This window comes from Danio rerio, chromosome 12 (assembly GCF_049306965.1).
Source record: "Danio rerio strain Tuebingen ecotype United States chromosome 12, GRCz12tu, whole genome shotgun sequence".
NCBI lineage: Eukaryota > Metazoa > Chordata > Actinopteri > Cypriniformes > Danionidae > Danio > Danio rerio.
In genome coordinates, this window is record NC_133187.1 from 1,006,209 (window position 1) to 1,023,570 (window position 17,362).

Below are 17,362 nucleotides of genomic sequence, written 5' to 3' on the forward strand. Positions count from 1 at the left end.
CCAGATTACAACTCAATGATTTAAATTATTTGTTTAGAGTGAGTCTCCAGATTACAACTCACTGATTCAAACGATTCATTTAAAATGAGTCTCCAGATTACAACTCACTGATTCAAAGGATTCATTTAGAGTGAGTCTCCAGATTACAACTCACTGATTCAAATGATTCATTTAGAATGAGTCTCCAAATTACAACTTACTGATTCAAATGATTTGTTTAGAGTGAGTCTCCAGATTACAACTCACTGATTCAAGTGATTTGTTCAGTGTGAATTTCCAGATTACAACTCCAATGTAATGTTAGTCTCCAATTAAAACTAATGAATTCAAATAATTCATTCAGAGTGAGTCACCGGTTAACTTCTCACTGATTTAAATGATTTGTTCAGTGTTAGTCTCCAGTTAACAACTCATTGATTCAAATGATTCAATCAGAGTGAGTCTCACTCCTGCCAACTCTCCTGTTTTTCCCGGGAGTCTCCCGTATTTCAGCCCCCCCCCACACACATACACACATACACACATACACACATACACACACACACACACACACACACACACACACACACACACACACACACACACACAGACATACACACACACGTCTCCCGTGATTTACTGATTCAAATGTTGCCAGGTATGGTGAGTCTCCAGATTACAACTCACTGATTCAAATGATTCGTTCTCAGTGACTCTGCAGATTACAACTCACTGATTCAAGTGATTCATTCTGAGTGAATCTTCAGATTTCAACTCACTGATACAAGTGATTCATTCTGAGTGAATCTCCAGATTACAACTCACTGATAAAAGTGATTCATTCTGAGTGAATCTCCAGATTACAACTCACTGATACAAGTGATTCATTCTGAGTGAATCTCCAGATTACAACTCACTGATACAAGTGATTCATTCTGAGTGAATCTCCAGATTACAACTCACTGATACAAGTGATTCATTTAGGCCTTTTAAAGGCAATCTGCATCATAAAAAGCCGTATTACAGTATTATTTAAACCAACAACTATAGGAGTCTTTTAATAATCCACAAAATACGCCAAAGGATAGCATTTTATTATGGTATTACAGCAATGACCTGTACGAAATTACACAACTGAACAAGACCACGATATCCTGCATTTGTACAGTAATAAACTGAATATACTATCAAAACAGTTGTATTACACAGATACAGCTCTAACTTAAACATATATATATTTAATATTTAATAAACATTTATTATCTGTGGATGCTGTTTGTTTTGTAAAGCATGCCAGGAAGCCTTTTATATAAGTTTGGTTTTGTTTTTCACAGTAAATAGTTTGATATTCAGTAATATTTGGCACACACCCTGCTGTAAACGCTGTGTTATGGAGGAATGAGTTGATCTGAGACGTGAATGAGGTGTTTGGCAGTTTTAGTGGACTTTGGATAAAAGCTTTAGTGAAGTGTTGAGAAATGTGTCCGAGAAACTGAACACAAATAATAGCATCAATAATAACATTAATACTGATAATATCAACAGCAATATTCTTCCAATTTCTTTTCGGATTAGTCCCTTTATTAATCTGGGGTCGCCACACCGCCAATTTATCCAGCATATGTTTTACACAGCGGATGCCCTGCTGCAACCCATCACTGGGAAACACCCATTTATTAAATCTATTTATTCCTAAGTATACTGCTTGACTTTTTTGATGCAGTGCCTTATGTCTGCGCTGTCTGTATATAGAGTCTGTATGGTTTGGTGTTTTAGTGATGGCGCTGTATGGGGCCCCATCGGTTCATTCCAGCAGACTCATGCGGGCCCCCGCTGAGCTCCAGATCAAGAGCTGTTTGGACTTGAGCATTTGGGACTTCCTCTAATGTCCTGACAGATGGTTTCCTTATAGTTTTCCAGGGTGGGCTTCAAAAGACGCCTGGAAAGCAAACCCGTGACCTTAAAGCAGGGAGTGGCAGAACAGAGCCATATCAGAGGCCGTTTCTGCATCTCGAGGAATCCATCATGTTCACTCTCATCCTCAGATTTATGGAGCGTGCGGTATTCTGATCCAGAACCGGCACAGGTCTGGAAGAATAGAGAGATCGCCGCGTGTCCTGGGATGCCCTACTATAAGAGTTTACACTAAATACTCTAGTGCTTTTGAACCTTACTAATATATAAAGTACTTTAGTATTGATCTGTTGTAGTGATTCTATAGTTGCCATGGTAACATGACATTTATAGTAATTAATCTGCCATGTTAGTTCAAAGGTTGCTATGGTAACACAACAATTGAATCGATTCAATTAATCTGTGATTCTGTGGTTGCTATGGTAACAAAACAACCATATGAATTAATCTGGTGGTTATTCTACGGTTGCTATGTACACGACGATTATAGTAATTAATCTGCCATGGTAATTCTGTGGTTGCTATGGTAACACAACAATTAATTAGTATGTTGCGCTAATGCTATGGTAACACAACAACTATAGTAATTAAGCTGCCATATTAATTCTATAGTTTCTGTGGTAACAACTGAGTTCATCTGTTGGGATTCTATAGTTACTATGGTAACGAAATCATAGTATTAAATCTGCCATGGTATTTCTGTGGTTGCTATGGTAGCACGACAATAAATTCATTAATCTGTTGCAGTGATGCTATAGTTGCTATGGTAACATGACAACTGTTGTAATTTATCTGCCATGGGATTCCATAGTTGCCATGATAACACGAGGACTTTAGTAATTAATCTGCCATGGTAAAGCTGTGGTTGCTATGGTAACACAACAATTTAATTAATTAATCTGTTGAAGTGATTCTATAGTTGCTATGGTAACAACAATTATAGTAATTAATCTGCCATGGTAACACAACAATTAATTAGTCTGTTGCAGTGATGCTATGGTTGCTATGGTAACACAACAATTATATTAATCAATCTGCCATGGTAATTCTATAGTTTCTATGGTAATAACAACATAGTTAATCTGTTGTGGTCATTCTGTTGCTAATGTAAGCGCGACAATTATATTAATTGATCTGCCATGGTAATTCTATAGTTGCTATGGTAACACAACAACTATTGTAATTGATCATGGTAATTCTGATGTTGCTATTGTAACATAACTATTGAAATAATTAATCTGTTGTGGCGATATCGTTGCTATGGGAGCATGATGACTTTAGTAATTAATCTGCCATATTTTGTGGTTGCTATGGTAACACAACAACTAAATTAATTTGTTGTGGTGATTCTGTAGTCGTTATGGTAACAAGACAACTATAGCAATTAATCTCCAGTGGTGATTCTATAATTGTTATAGTAACACAACAACTAAAATAATGTTGTGGTGGTTTCATAGTTGCTATGGTAACACAATTATAGTAATTAATCAGCCATGGTAATCCTGTGGTTGCTATGGTAACACAACTGTATTAATTAATCTGTTGTGGTGATTCTGTAGTTGCTATGGAAACACAACTGTATTAATTAATCTGTTGTGGTGATTCTGTAGTTGCTATGGAAACACAACTGTATTAATTAATCTGTTGTGGTGATTCTGTAGTTTCTATGGAAACGCAACTATATTAATTAATCTGTTGTGGTGATTCTGTAGTTGCTATGGAAACACAACTGTATTAATTAATCTGTTGTGATTCTGTAGTTGCTATGGAAACACAACTATATTAATTAATCTGTTGTGATTCTGTGGTTGCTATGGAAACACAACTGTATTAATCTGTTGTGGTGATTCTGTAGTTGCTATGGTAACACAACTGTATTAATTAATCTGTTGTGGTGATTCTGTAGTTGCTATGGAAACACAACTGTATTAATTAATCTGTTGTGGTGATTCTGTAGTTGCTATGGAAACACAACTGTATTAATTAATCTGTTGTGGTGATTCTGTAGTTGCTATGGAAACACAACTATATTAATTAATCTGTTGTGGTGATTCTGTAGTTGCTATGGAAACACAACTGTATTAATTAATCTGTTGTGGTGATTCTGTAGTTGCTATGGAAACACAACTATATTAATTAATCTGTTGTGATTCTGTGGTTGCTATGGAAACACAACTGTATTAATCTGTTGTGGTGATTCTGTAGTTGCTATGGTAACACAGCTGTATTAATTAATCTGTTGTGGTGATTCTGTAGTTGCTATGGAAACACAACTGTATTAATTAATCTGTTGTGGTGATTGTGTAGTTGCTATGGTAACAACAACCATAGTAATATAAACAAATGACTAAGGGTTTATCGGTTTACTACAGTCACTGTAAGTTACTTCAATAAACCCTAACTAATTATTAATTATATCTTAAAAATAGTATTTAATTTACTTTCTGGGGTATCACGGTGGAGCAGGGGGTAGCACGATTCCTGGCTGGGTCAGTTGGTGTGTGTTCTGTGTAGAGTTTGCATGTTCTCCCTGTGTTGGCGTGAGTTTCCTCCGAGTGCTCCGGTTTTCCCCACAGTCACACATATAATGACATTAATTCTTAAACATGTAGTCTGACAAATCTAAACATCTTTAGTTGTAAATGTAAGCTATTCTGTATATTTCTATATACATTGTGTCATATTGCTTCTCTGAACTGATTTATACTGAATTTATGTACAGCATTTAAGGCAAGTATTTTATAAATATATATATATAGTAATGCCTAAAAATGAACAGTAATCTCTGTCTTTGATTTTCAGCAGGAAAGTAATTTATTTACAGTTGTACTTTATTACTGTAGTACAGTAATACTGTAAACTACTGAGTGTAGCATGTTATATTAAACAGTATAGCACACGTTTCTACAGTATGGTTCAAAAACACTATAGTCACCTATTGAGTCTTCTTCATGTGTGCTAAGCTTGTAATGGCTAATTAGTTAGCAGGGAATACCTTCTGCGGTCCAAAGTAAACATATGCTGGCTTCCTACAGCACTCCGAATGTTCCTGTTGTAAATATGGCGGTGTAGAAACGCTTCATTGTAGCTGCAAATCCTCCTGGCGTCATAAAAGGAAATTTACTGCGGTATATGTGTGTGATTAACGGGTTGCTCACGCACGCCTCTGATCTGCCAAGTGTGTGTTGAGTTATGTAAAGCTTGTTCAATGGATTTCACCTGGTGGTTCCTGTTCGCTGCTTTCTGGATCTGCAATCTGACGGACCCACAGCGACGTGTCCCCGTTTAACATCCAAGCAGAAAGCAGATGTTTGACCAGCTCACAGAACTCAATACTTTGCAACCATACTATAGTAAAGTGTATTATATTTACTGTATGTATTATAATATTTACAACACACTGCTGCAGCACACTGTAGTATTAACTAAAGTGAAATGATAAACTGGAATAAATACTGTAGTATACTTTGGTTTTACTACAGTAAACTGTGGTCTAAACTAATAAACTATTGTTTAATATACAGCGTAGTTGTTGAAAACTACAGTATTGGGTCATAACAGCTACAGAATCACCACAACATATTAATTACTGTAGCTGCGTTACAATAGCAACCACAGAATCATGAAATTGTATTAATTACTGTAGTTGTGTTACCATAGCGACCCCAGAATCACCACAAGATGTTAGTTACTGTAGCTTCGTTACCATAGCAACCGCAAAATCACTACAACATATTAATTACTGTAGTTGTGTTACCATAGCAACCGCAGAATCACCACAACATAATAATTACTGTAGCTGCATTACCATAGCAACCGCAGAATCACCACAACCTATTAGTTACTGTAGCTAGGTTACCATAGCAACCGCAGAATCACCTCAATGTATTAGTTACTGTAGCTGAGTTACCATAGCAACCGCAGAATCACCACAACAAATTTGTTACTGTAGCTACGTTACCATAGCAACCACAGAATCACCACAACATATTAGTTATTGAAGCAGCATTACCATAGCAACCACAGATTCACAACATATTAATTACTGTAGTTGCGTTACCATGGCAACTGCAGAATCACCACAACATATTAATTACTGTAGTTGCGTTACCATGGCAACTGCAGAATCATCACAACATATTAATTACTGTAGCTGCGTTACCATAGCAACCACAGAATTACCACAACATGTTAATTACTGTAGTTGCGTTGCTGTGGCAACCGCAGAATCACCACAACATAATAATTACTGTCGCTGCATTACCATAGCAACCGCAGAATCACCACAACCTATTAGTTACTGTAGCTAGGTTACCATAGCAACCGCAGAATCACCTCAATGTATTAGTTACTGTAGCTGAGTTACCATAGCAACCGCAGAATCACCACAACAAATTTGTTACTGTAGCTACGTTACCATAGCAACCACAGAATCACCACAACATATTAGTTATTGAAGCAGCATTACCATAGCAACCACAGATTAACCACAACATATTAATTACTGTAGTTACGTTACCATGGCAACTGCAGAATCACCACAACATATTAATTACTGTAGTTGCGTTACCATGGCAACTGCAGAATCACCACAACTTATTTATTACTGTAGCTGCGTTACCATAGCAACCACAGAATCATCACAACATGTTAATTACTGTAGTTGTGTTACCATGGCAACCGCAGAATCACCACAACGTATTAATTACTGTAGCTCCGTTACCATAGCAACCGCAGAATCACAACAACATATTAATTACTGTAGTTGCGTTACTATGGCAACCGCAGAATCACCACAACGTATTAACTACTGTAGCTGCGTTACCATAGCAACCGCAGAATCAACATAACATATTAATTACTGTAGTTGTGTTACCATGGCAACCGCAGAATCACTACAACGTATCAATTACTGTAATTGCGTTATCATAGCAACTATAGAATCACCACAACATGTTAATTACTGTAGCCGTGTTAACATTGCAATCGCAGAATCATCACAATGTATCAATGACTATAGTTGTGTTACCATAGCAACTATAGAATCACAACATTAATATGGTTGTTACCATAGCTACTATAGAATCACCACAGCACATTAACTCAAGTAATTTACTATAGTATCATAGTTCAATAACACTGCGGTATTTACTGTAGTATTTGTGGCGTGGGTGGCGATCAGCTTAAGTTGCTCTGCTCTTCCAAATTAGGTTTAATTAACAATAGGGAACGTTCTGGTTCAGTGAAAGCAAATAATTACTATTCAGATAATGTTGTTTACACACTGGGAAATTAACCAAAAATGTTACCTGGAATAACTTGATGGAGACCTTGTTAGAGACGAATGTGTGCCCGCTGGCCAAATACATGCATTTAATAAAGAGTAAAATAAAAAGCAAACAGACTGCCAAACTGTGTGGGGTTTGATACCCAATCCTCCTATAGCGCATGTGTTTGGACTGTGGGGGGAAAACAGAGCACCCAGAGGAAACCCACACCAACACAGGGAGAACATGCAAACTCTACACAGAAACACCAACTGGCCCAGCCGAGGCTCGGACCAGCGACCTTCTAGCTGTGAGGCCACACACACACACACACACATTATATATATATATAAGTTCACACTCCCCTTCCACATTTAGGCTTAAAAGCTGTACCTAATAAGCTGGGCCATATATTATAAATATAATTTATTTATTCCAAATCCTTTCTTCACATGCTCTGGCCCTTTAAATTAAGCTATTCTTTTATAAATAAATAAAAAAATAAAAAAATAAATAAATATATAGACGCTGGCATGTGTGAAATCAGTCCACTGCGCATGTCATGTTCTGAGCCCACCAGTAGATGTCAGTGTTGTACAGATTGTGTTTCAGGAGTGGATAATTAATATTACAGGCCAGATTGATTATTGACATTTGCACATGCACTAGAGAAAACAATGAGGATTTACTTCTTTCCCTTTAATAGAGTGAGATATAAGAGTAAAGATACACGGAGGAGCTGCCGTTTATATTTATATATAAATGATTTATTAAACAATAAGGAAAATATATATATATATATATATATATATATATATATATATATATATATATATATATATATATATATATACATATATATAAGCTATTTTAAGGTAATAATTGGTAAATCATATTTTATGTATGATTAAATATTAAATACAGTTCATTATTTAAAGTTTAACACTTTATAAAGCTGTAATTAAGCAATTTAAGTTGCAAAGAAAAGTCAGCAGTTTGGGTAATGCCGAAGGAAGTAATTAACATTTGTGAGTACAACATTATCCCAATAAAATAAATAGATTTCTTGTATATTCTATGTTGTGCTTATCATGAAAATCATCCGAAATTACGTCACATATAACTCCAATTTTGACATGTTAGACCCAAATTCATTAATAAGGAGGCATTTGGGGGGGATTATCATTAAACTTAATACCTAAATTATATTCAGATTAGGATTAACACAATTTTGATGTAATAATCTGACTAATGAGTCAAATAAAAAAGCTGTTCGACCTTCGACCTTTCTTAATGTGTTACATAATAATTACACGCACACCATTATGTGCACTTGTGTCTTTATATCTAATGTTTTGGCACAGACACCTCCAGTTTTACTCACTATCAGCATCATTAAGCTGTGCACGTGCTCCTCCTGCTGCTGCTGTGACCTTTGCTCGTGTTTACAGTCTGAGCATCATTGTTTGGGTGCAGATAATACTCTCGCGTGTGTTTCACCTGAGGGCCGCAGGGTGTCGCTGCCGCGCTGCTTGTGTTCATAACCAAACCCCTCATCTCTATGCATGAGTCTGGCTTGACGTCACCACAACACAACATTGCGGCATGTGAGAAGCCAGTTATTGCATTTATTTTTGGCACAGAGCATGCTGGATCTGGAATAGAGTCTGCTGAAGGAGTGCTTCTGTAGTCATAATCCAGCGGGAGCGAGTCTAGGAATAATCCCAGCTAACAGAGACTGCAAACCTCTCTGTATGCGACAGATCATCTGTCCTGTATCCCTCTCTCTCTCCTCCACCTCAGTTCATCCCTGCTCGCCTCTTACATAATCACTTTCACACTTTTCACTCAGTCAGCTGCACACTTATTCAGAGTCACTCACTCACTCACTCACTCATTCACACACACACACACACACACACACACACACACACACACACACGCACACTCACTCATTCTCTCACTCACGCAATCACTCACTCACTCACTAACTCATTCACTCACTAACTGACTCACTCATTCACTAACTCACTTACTCATTCACACACTCACTTATTCACTCACTCACTCATTCACTCACTCACTCACTCACTTACTCACTTACTCACTTACTCATTCATTCACTCACTCACTTACACTCACACACTCACTCACTCATTCACTCACTCACTCATTCACTCACTCACTCACTCATTCACTCACTCACTTACACTCACACACTCACTCATTCACTCACTCACTCATTCACTCACTCACTCACTCCTTCATTTACTTACTCACTCATTCACTCACTCACTCACTCACTAATTCACTCAATCACTCATTCACATACTCACTCATTCACACACTCATTCACTCACTCACTCATTCACTCACTCATTCACTCACTTATTCACTCACTCCTTCGCTCACTCACTCACACTTACTCACACATTCACTCACTCATTCACTCACTTGCTGGCGCAATCACTCAATCATTCACTCATTCATTCACTCACTCACTCATTCACACACTCACTCATTCACTCACACTCACTCACTCACTAACTCACTCATTCACTCACTTGCTGGCGCAATCACTCACTCACTCATTCACTCATTCATTCACTCACTCACTCATTCACACACTCACTCATTCACTCTCACTAACTCACTCATTCACTCACTCACTCACTTATTCACTCACTCATTCACTCACTCACACTCACTCACACACTAACTCACTCACTCACTGATTCACTTATTCACTCATTCACTCACTCACTCACTCACTCATTTACACACTCACTCATTCACACACACACACACTCACTCACTCACTTACTTATTCACTCACTCACTTATGCACTCATTCACTCACTCATTCATTCACTCACTCACTCACTCACTTATTCACACACTCACTCACTCACTCACTCACTCACTCACTCACTCATTCACTCACTCACTCACTCACTCACTCACTCACTCACTCACTTATCAACTCGATCAATAGCTGAATCATTCATTCATTCATTCATTCATTCATTTATTCATTCATTCATTCATTCACTTACTAACTCATTCTCTCACTGTGGAAGAAAGTAGTTGCTCATATGAAAGGGTTTTTGAGACTCTCCTTGTTTGATTATTTTTTTATGTACAGGATTCTGCTGTCGAACTGTTGTATAAACGCAATATCACACTCATAGCAGTGCCATATGGCTGATTATCAGAACTGCTGGGACACTAAGAGTCAACGCACGCCTCCCACTAGTGCTGATATACAGCCATATCGCACTGCTACTCGTGTGATCATGCTCATATGTCTATTAATACACACGTGTCTTCATGACTTTGAGTGTTAATAATTGTGTCGAGAGCTGGAATCTGTGATATCTCTCCGGTAACTCTACAATTCATTATTGATGAGGTTTGTTCACTGTAGCAAAGTCTAGTAGATGAAGACGCTATTGGGCAGTGCCACAGGCTGTGTGTGTGTCTGTGTGTGAGCAGATGCTATATTTGGCATGGTCATGCTGATGAACACACACATCCTCATCATCTTCATTAGCTCAGCATATTCTGGACTTGTTTTTTTTTTTTTTTACTGTTTTGCAATAAAGATCCTGCATTTCCTTTATGGCTTTCAGAATCACACACACACACAAACACACACACACACACACACACACACACACACACACACACACACACACACACACACACACACACACACACACACACACACATCAGGCCAGTTCTTTCAGCAAAATCATCATCGTTTTCACAAAACTAATTATAGTGTGCAATTAAGGACAGTGAATTTAAACATTGTGTATGTATATATGTATGTATGTATGTATGTATACATATATAAATGTAAATTGAGAAAATTAAATTAAAATAAATGTAATTTAATTTAATTTAAAATTTATTTAAATTAAAGTATCTTTGGCAATTTATAATTTTATTAATTATTAATTATTTAAAACGTTAAATATATCCTAATATATGTAAATTAAATTAAGTTAAATTAAGAAAAAAATAAAGTAAAAAGTTAAAATTGAATGTAGCTTCGGCATATTTCTAAAAAAAGAATAAAAAATAAAAATAAATAATTATTCGAAACGTCACATATATTTTAATATGTAATCCGGCAATGAATTAAATGAAATGAAGTTAAATGGAATAAAAAATAAAATAATATAAATGTAAATAAATTTAGTTTTAAAGTAAATATAGCTTTGGTATATTAATATATTTTTTAAGTAAATAAATAATTATATGAAACTTTACAAATATCCTAATATGTAATCTGCCAATAAATTTATTTAAAAAAATGAAATGAAATGAAATTAATCTAACCCCAGATTATTAAAGATACTAAGCCAAAAAGAAAAAAAAATTATTACATTAAATTAAAATTAAAATAACCCCAGAGAAATTGAGGAACTAAGCTGAAAAGAAAGATTAAATTAAATTAAAATGATTGAAATTAACTTAAATTAAATGAAATTATTTCCCAGAGATGGGTTGCGGCTGGAAGGGCATCCACTGCATAAACACTTGCTGGATAAAGTGGCGGTTCATTCCGCTGTGGCGACCCTGGATTAATAAAGGGGCTAAGCCGACAAGAAAATGAATGAATGAATAAATTAAATTAAATGTTGTTTTTGAATATTAATACTTATTTTGAAATCAATAAATAATTACTTAAAACTTTACATCTAATGTCCGGCAATAAATAAAATTAAATGAATTTAAAAAATGTATTAAATCAAAATTAAATTAATAAAAAAAAATTAATTAAATTAAATAAAAAATTTCCCAGTGGTGGGTTGCGGCTTCCGCTGCGTAAAACATGTGCTGTATAATTTGGCGGATCATTCTGCTGTGTCGACCCCAGATTAAAAATGGCACTAAGCCGAAAATAAAATAAATGAATGAATAAATAAAAAATGTCATTAAAAAATGTAATAAAAAATGTATTAAAAATTCAATTAAAATAAAATAAAAAAAATTAATTAAAAGTATATGTAGCTTTGGCATATAATAATAATACATAAATAATTATTTAAAACTTTACATATATCCTAATATCTGCACTCTCATAAATAAAGGTACACGAGTTGTCACTGGTGTGGTACCTTTTCAAAAGGTACACATTTCTACTTAAAGGTTCCATAGTGGTACCTCAAAAGTATATATTAGCACCTAAACATTTTAAGAGGAAGACTTTTGTACTTTTTAAGTACTAATATGTACCCTCGAGGTATTAATATGGACCTTTAAGGTACAAATCTGTACATTTTGAAAAGGTACAACCCCAGTGACAGCTCGCATACCTTTATTTCTGAGAGTGTGGCAATAAATAAAATTAAATTAGTTTTAAAAATTCAATTGCATTAAACATTTTTATTAAATTAAATTAAAAATAAAAATAAAAATAAATTAAATAAAAATAAATTAAAATCTATATTTTTAAAATTAAAATGAATAAAAAATTTAATTAAAGGTAAATGTAGCTTTGGCATATTAATATTTTAAAAAATGATAATAATAATTATTCAAAACTTTATATGTATCCTAATATGTAATCCGGCAATAAATTAATTGGCATAATAAGACATGGAATAAAAAATAAAATAAGTTAAAATATTGTTTGTTCATCTACAGGAACATGACATAGCAAAAGAAAAGGCTCTGAATATTTGTTGTCAGTGTGAGCCAGTACTCGAAAAGCTGTTAATTAATGCTAATTTGATTCTGAGAAAGTTTTCCTCTGCTGGCTCTGAATGGCAGGTAATAAACAGGCTGTGTATGTGCACTTCAGTTTAATCAATAACTCTCTCAGTGAAATAAAAACAGATTAAACTCCAGAGAAACTCAGATCATCAGACTCTTACGAGTGTTCGTTCTGAATCCTCTGCGTGACTGAACACACTTTTACAAGCCGTTCTTATCAAGAGCCTCACAAAATCTACACTTAATGATGTACAGATGATGAGTCACGACAAGATAACAACTAATAAAATCATAAACTCTCAAACTAACATGAGATGCTTCAAGAATTCAAGGTGAAACAGATCACAAGAGTTTAAATAGGTGAAAAACTACATTACCCACAATTCCCAGAAAGCATTCAGAGAAAACTGAAATATTCTGTGCTCTGCCGGACTGCTTTTGTATAAATTCTGCAGTAAATTTTCTTTAATAATCACCTGCTGTAATGCAGAAACTCCAGAATAATTCATCTGTTTCTCCAGCAGATAACGCTCTTGATGCCCTCAGACTGTAGTACAGTATGTGTTCTCGATAGAGATCTGAGCGTCTTACTCTAGTGATCCAGATCTGCACACACACACACACACACTCTTTCTCTCTCTCTCCTATACTTTATAGGGACAAAAATACTATAGTTGTTTATAGTAATCACTACTGTCCTGAACCATACTATAGTAAAGTACTCAAATTAATCTGCTGTGGTGATTCCACAGTTGCTATGGTAACAACAATTGGTAATTTATCAGTTGTGATTCTATAGTTGCTATGGCAACACAACAACTAGTAATTCATCTGTTGTGGTGATTTTGTAGTTGCTATGGTAACCAACTTGTAATTAATCAGTTGTGGTGATTTTACAGTTGCTATGGTAACACAACAAATGTAATTAATCTGTTGTGGTGATTTTGTAGTTGCTATGGTAACAACAACTTGTAATTAGTCAGTTGTTATTTTATAGTTTCTATGGTAACAAAACTACAGTAATTGATCTGTTGTGGTGATTCTACAGTTGCTTTGTTGACACAACAACTAATTAATCCGTTGTTGTGATTCTGTAGTTGCTATGGTAACAACAACTGTAGTAATTGATAAGTATGGTGATTTTAGTGTTGCTATGGTAACACAAAAACTAGCTATTAATGTATTGGGGTGATTCTATTGTTGCTATGGTAACACAACAACTACAGTAATTTATATGTTGTGGTGATTCTACAGTTGCTATGGTAATGTTACTGCAATAAATGATCAGTTAGGGGCCGAAACCCAAAACTGCAACCACAAGTGTCTCCTCCATCTTCAAATGTTTCTGTAGTTGTCTTGACAACACAAACACTGCAGGCACCTTAGCGGAAACCCCGCCTCTGCTTTCCTTTGATTGGAGAGTAAAAAAGACGCGAGTGAAGTAACACGCTTTTTCCACTCATAGTTGACTTTTTTTTTCAACTGAGAGCGCACGGTGCAAGGGAAAAAACACTCGGCGCAGTAGGCGGCTAATAGTAAACCATTTAAAAGAGGCGCCTCTCAACGCATAAACCGCGTTCGGTGTGATCGCCCCCTTATCATGGTGATTCTCTAGTTGCTATGGTAACAACAAATAGGAATTAATTTATTGTAGTGATTCTGTAGTTGCTATGGTAACACAACTACTACAGTAAATGATAAGTTGTGGTGATTCTAAAGTTACTATGGTAACAGCAACTAGTAATTAATCTATTGTGGAGATTTTTTAGTTACCATGGTTACACAACAACGACAGATTACCCAATAGTGTAGTTTTATGCAACTATAGAGTATCATATACTACAATACACCATAGTTTACTAGAGTATTATCTAAAGTATACCACAGTATTATAACAGTTTATCAGTCAATGGCTGGAGCATGCATTAAATACTGTACAAGAGTTGTGAATACTAATATATATATAGTATAGCACACTTTCCTGTAGCAGAATACAGATTAACGTCTCTCAATGTTGTGTTATGGGTGTCAGTGCTGTTCTGGGATCAGCCCGGGTCTCTTCTTTATTCAGTTTCTGATGTTCAGCTGCTCCTGGAGGTTTGTGATTATCCTGTTTTTTTACATAATAGTCTCCTTTCTGCTTTCAGCCGTTTCGCAGGGCTTACTAAATTAATCCTTTGTAAATTCGGCTGGATGATGATGTCACTGATGATGCGGCGGATGTCTTACACAAGGCTGACGTCACGCGTGTTATATAATAACGGGTTCAAGTGTGTTTCTCACAGTCCTGACCACACACACACACACACACACACACACACACACCTGTAATAGGTTTATTATCGGCTTTAGACTGATTTGATGTCCCTGGTTGACTTTTCACTGTTCAGTGTGGTGCAGATATCAACAAAATGCAGTGAGTGTGTGTATATATGTGTAATATCTTTTATGTTAAATAACTATACCAATAGAAAAATGATTAAGATCAAGTGGTAAAGATAAATTACTTATAGTAAAGTATTTAATTGCATTATTATTCTTATAAATGCAATAATTATAATAATCAAAATAGACTCCTTCATTCGTTTTCCTTCGGCTTAGTCCCTTTATTCATCAGGGGTCGCCACAGCAGAATGAACCACCAACTATTCCATCATATATTTTACACAGTGGATGCCCTTCCAGCCGCAACCCAGTAGTGGGAAACAAACACACACTCATACACTACGGCCAGTTTAGTTAATCAATTCCCCTATAGCGCATGTGTTTGGACTGTGGAGGAACCCAGAGCACCCCAGAGAACATGCAAACTCCACACAGAAACGCCAACTGACCCGGCCGGGACTCAAACTAGCCACCCACTGAGCCACCATGCCGTCTTAAATGAATTTGTATTTAGTTTGTAATTTATGAGTTTTATTGATGTTATAATAAATACAAAAAGTATAATAATTAAAAATAGAAATGTTGAATGAAAATATAATTATTAATTATTATTATTATAATCATTAATATTATAATGTGAAAATGCATTGAATAAACAAAATAAATAAATAAACACCTTCTGTATTTTCTCCACAGAAAGTCAGACTGAATCATGCAGAAGCAGCCATTAATCAAACACACACCTAACACACGGCAGCTCAGTGATTAATGCCAGCGCCAGCACTCCACACTGACATGACATTAAACTAAATCAATAATTTGGTCATGTGTAACGCAGGTAAAATATGATCTGCCAGAACTGACTGGCAATAACTTAATACACTTCAACGGGTAAAAAGATTAAATACAATGACATTTATTTTATTTATTTGTATTCGTTATTTAATTTAATTTAATTACATTTAAATACATTTTTTTATTTATTTTATTTTCATTTTAACTTATTTGCATTTTTTTATTTATTTTTTATTTAGTTTAATTCAATTAACTTTAATTTAAGTTTAATTAATTAAATTTTATTAGCATTTTATTTCATGTTGTTTTTTTTTAATGTATGAAATAAATAATTTATTAATCAATTAAATATATATATATATATAAAATATTAAATATATATATATATATATATAAATATATATATATATATATATATATATATATATATATATATATATATATTTATATATATATATATATATATATATATTTATATATATATATATTTATATATATATATATTTATATATATATATATATATATATATTTATATATATATATATATATATATATATATATATATATATATATATATATATATATATATATATATATATATACATATATCTATATACATATATCTATATGGAAGGGCATCAAATATATGCTTGATAAGTTGGTGGTTCATTCCTCTGTGACAACCCCTAATTAATAAATGGACTAAGCCGAAAAGAAAATAAATGAATAATAATAATAAGACTAGAGTAATAATGCTGGAAATTCAGCTTTAAATGCAGTAATAAATTAAATTCTAAATTACATTTAATAAGGGAACAGCTATTGAACATTGCAATACTATTTCACAAGTTTGTGTTTTTGATTAAATAAATGCAGCCTTGGAGAGCAGAGTAATCTTAACGTTTTCAAAATCACACTGATCCCAAACGTTTGACCGGCAGTTGTGTTTAGATCATTCTATGATGCAGATATTTTAAGAAAATGATTAAACTGTATAATCTGAATGAACGCTCTGCTAGCGTCACCGGAAGGCTTTCCCAGAACATTCACTGCCGGCGGGATTATTGCAGATTTTAGGAAAAAAAATAATCTCTGTAGGATCACTCTGAGATTTGGAAATCCCTGCAAATGTAACATTTCCTCTTTGCATGCATTCACAAAGCTCATCTTCCCTAATCTTCTCTTATCTCACAGTGCTGTACGTGTACGTCAGATCCGTAGTCATAATTCAAAATTCACTGCTTCTCTGTGAAGGGTCTTCAAGGGATGCTTTTAGCATGTAAACCACACATAA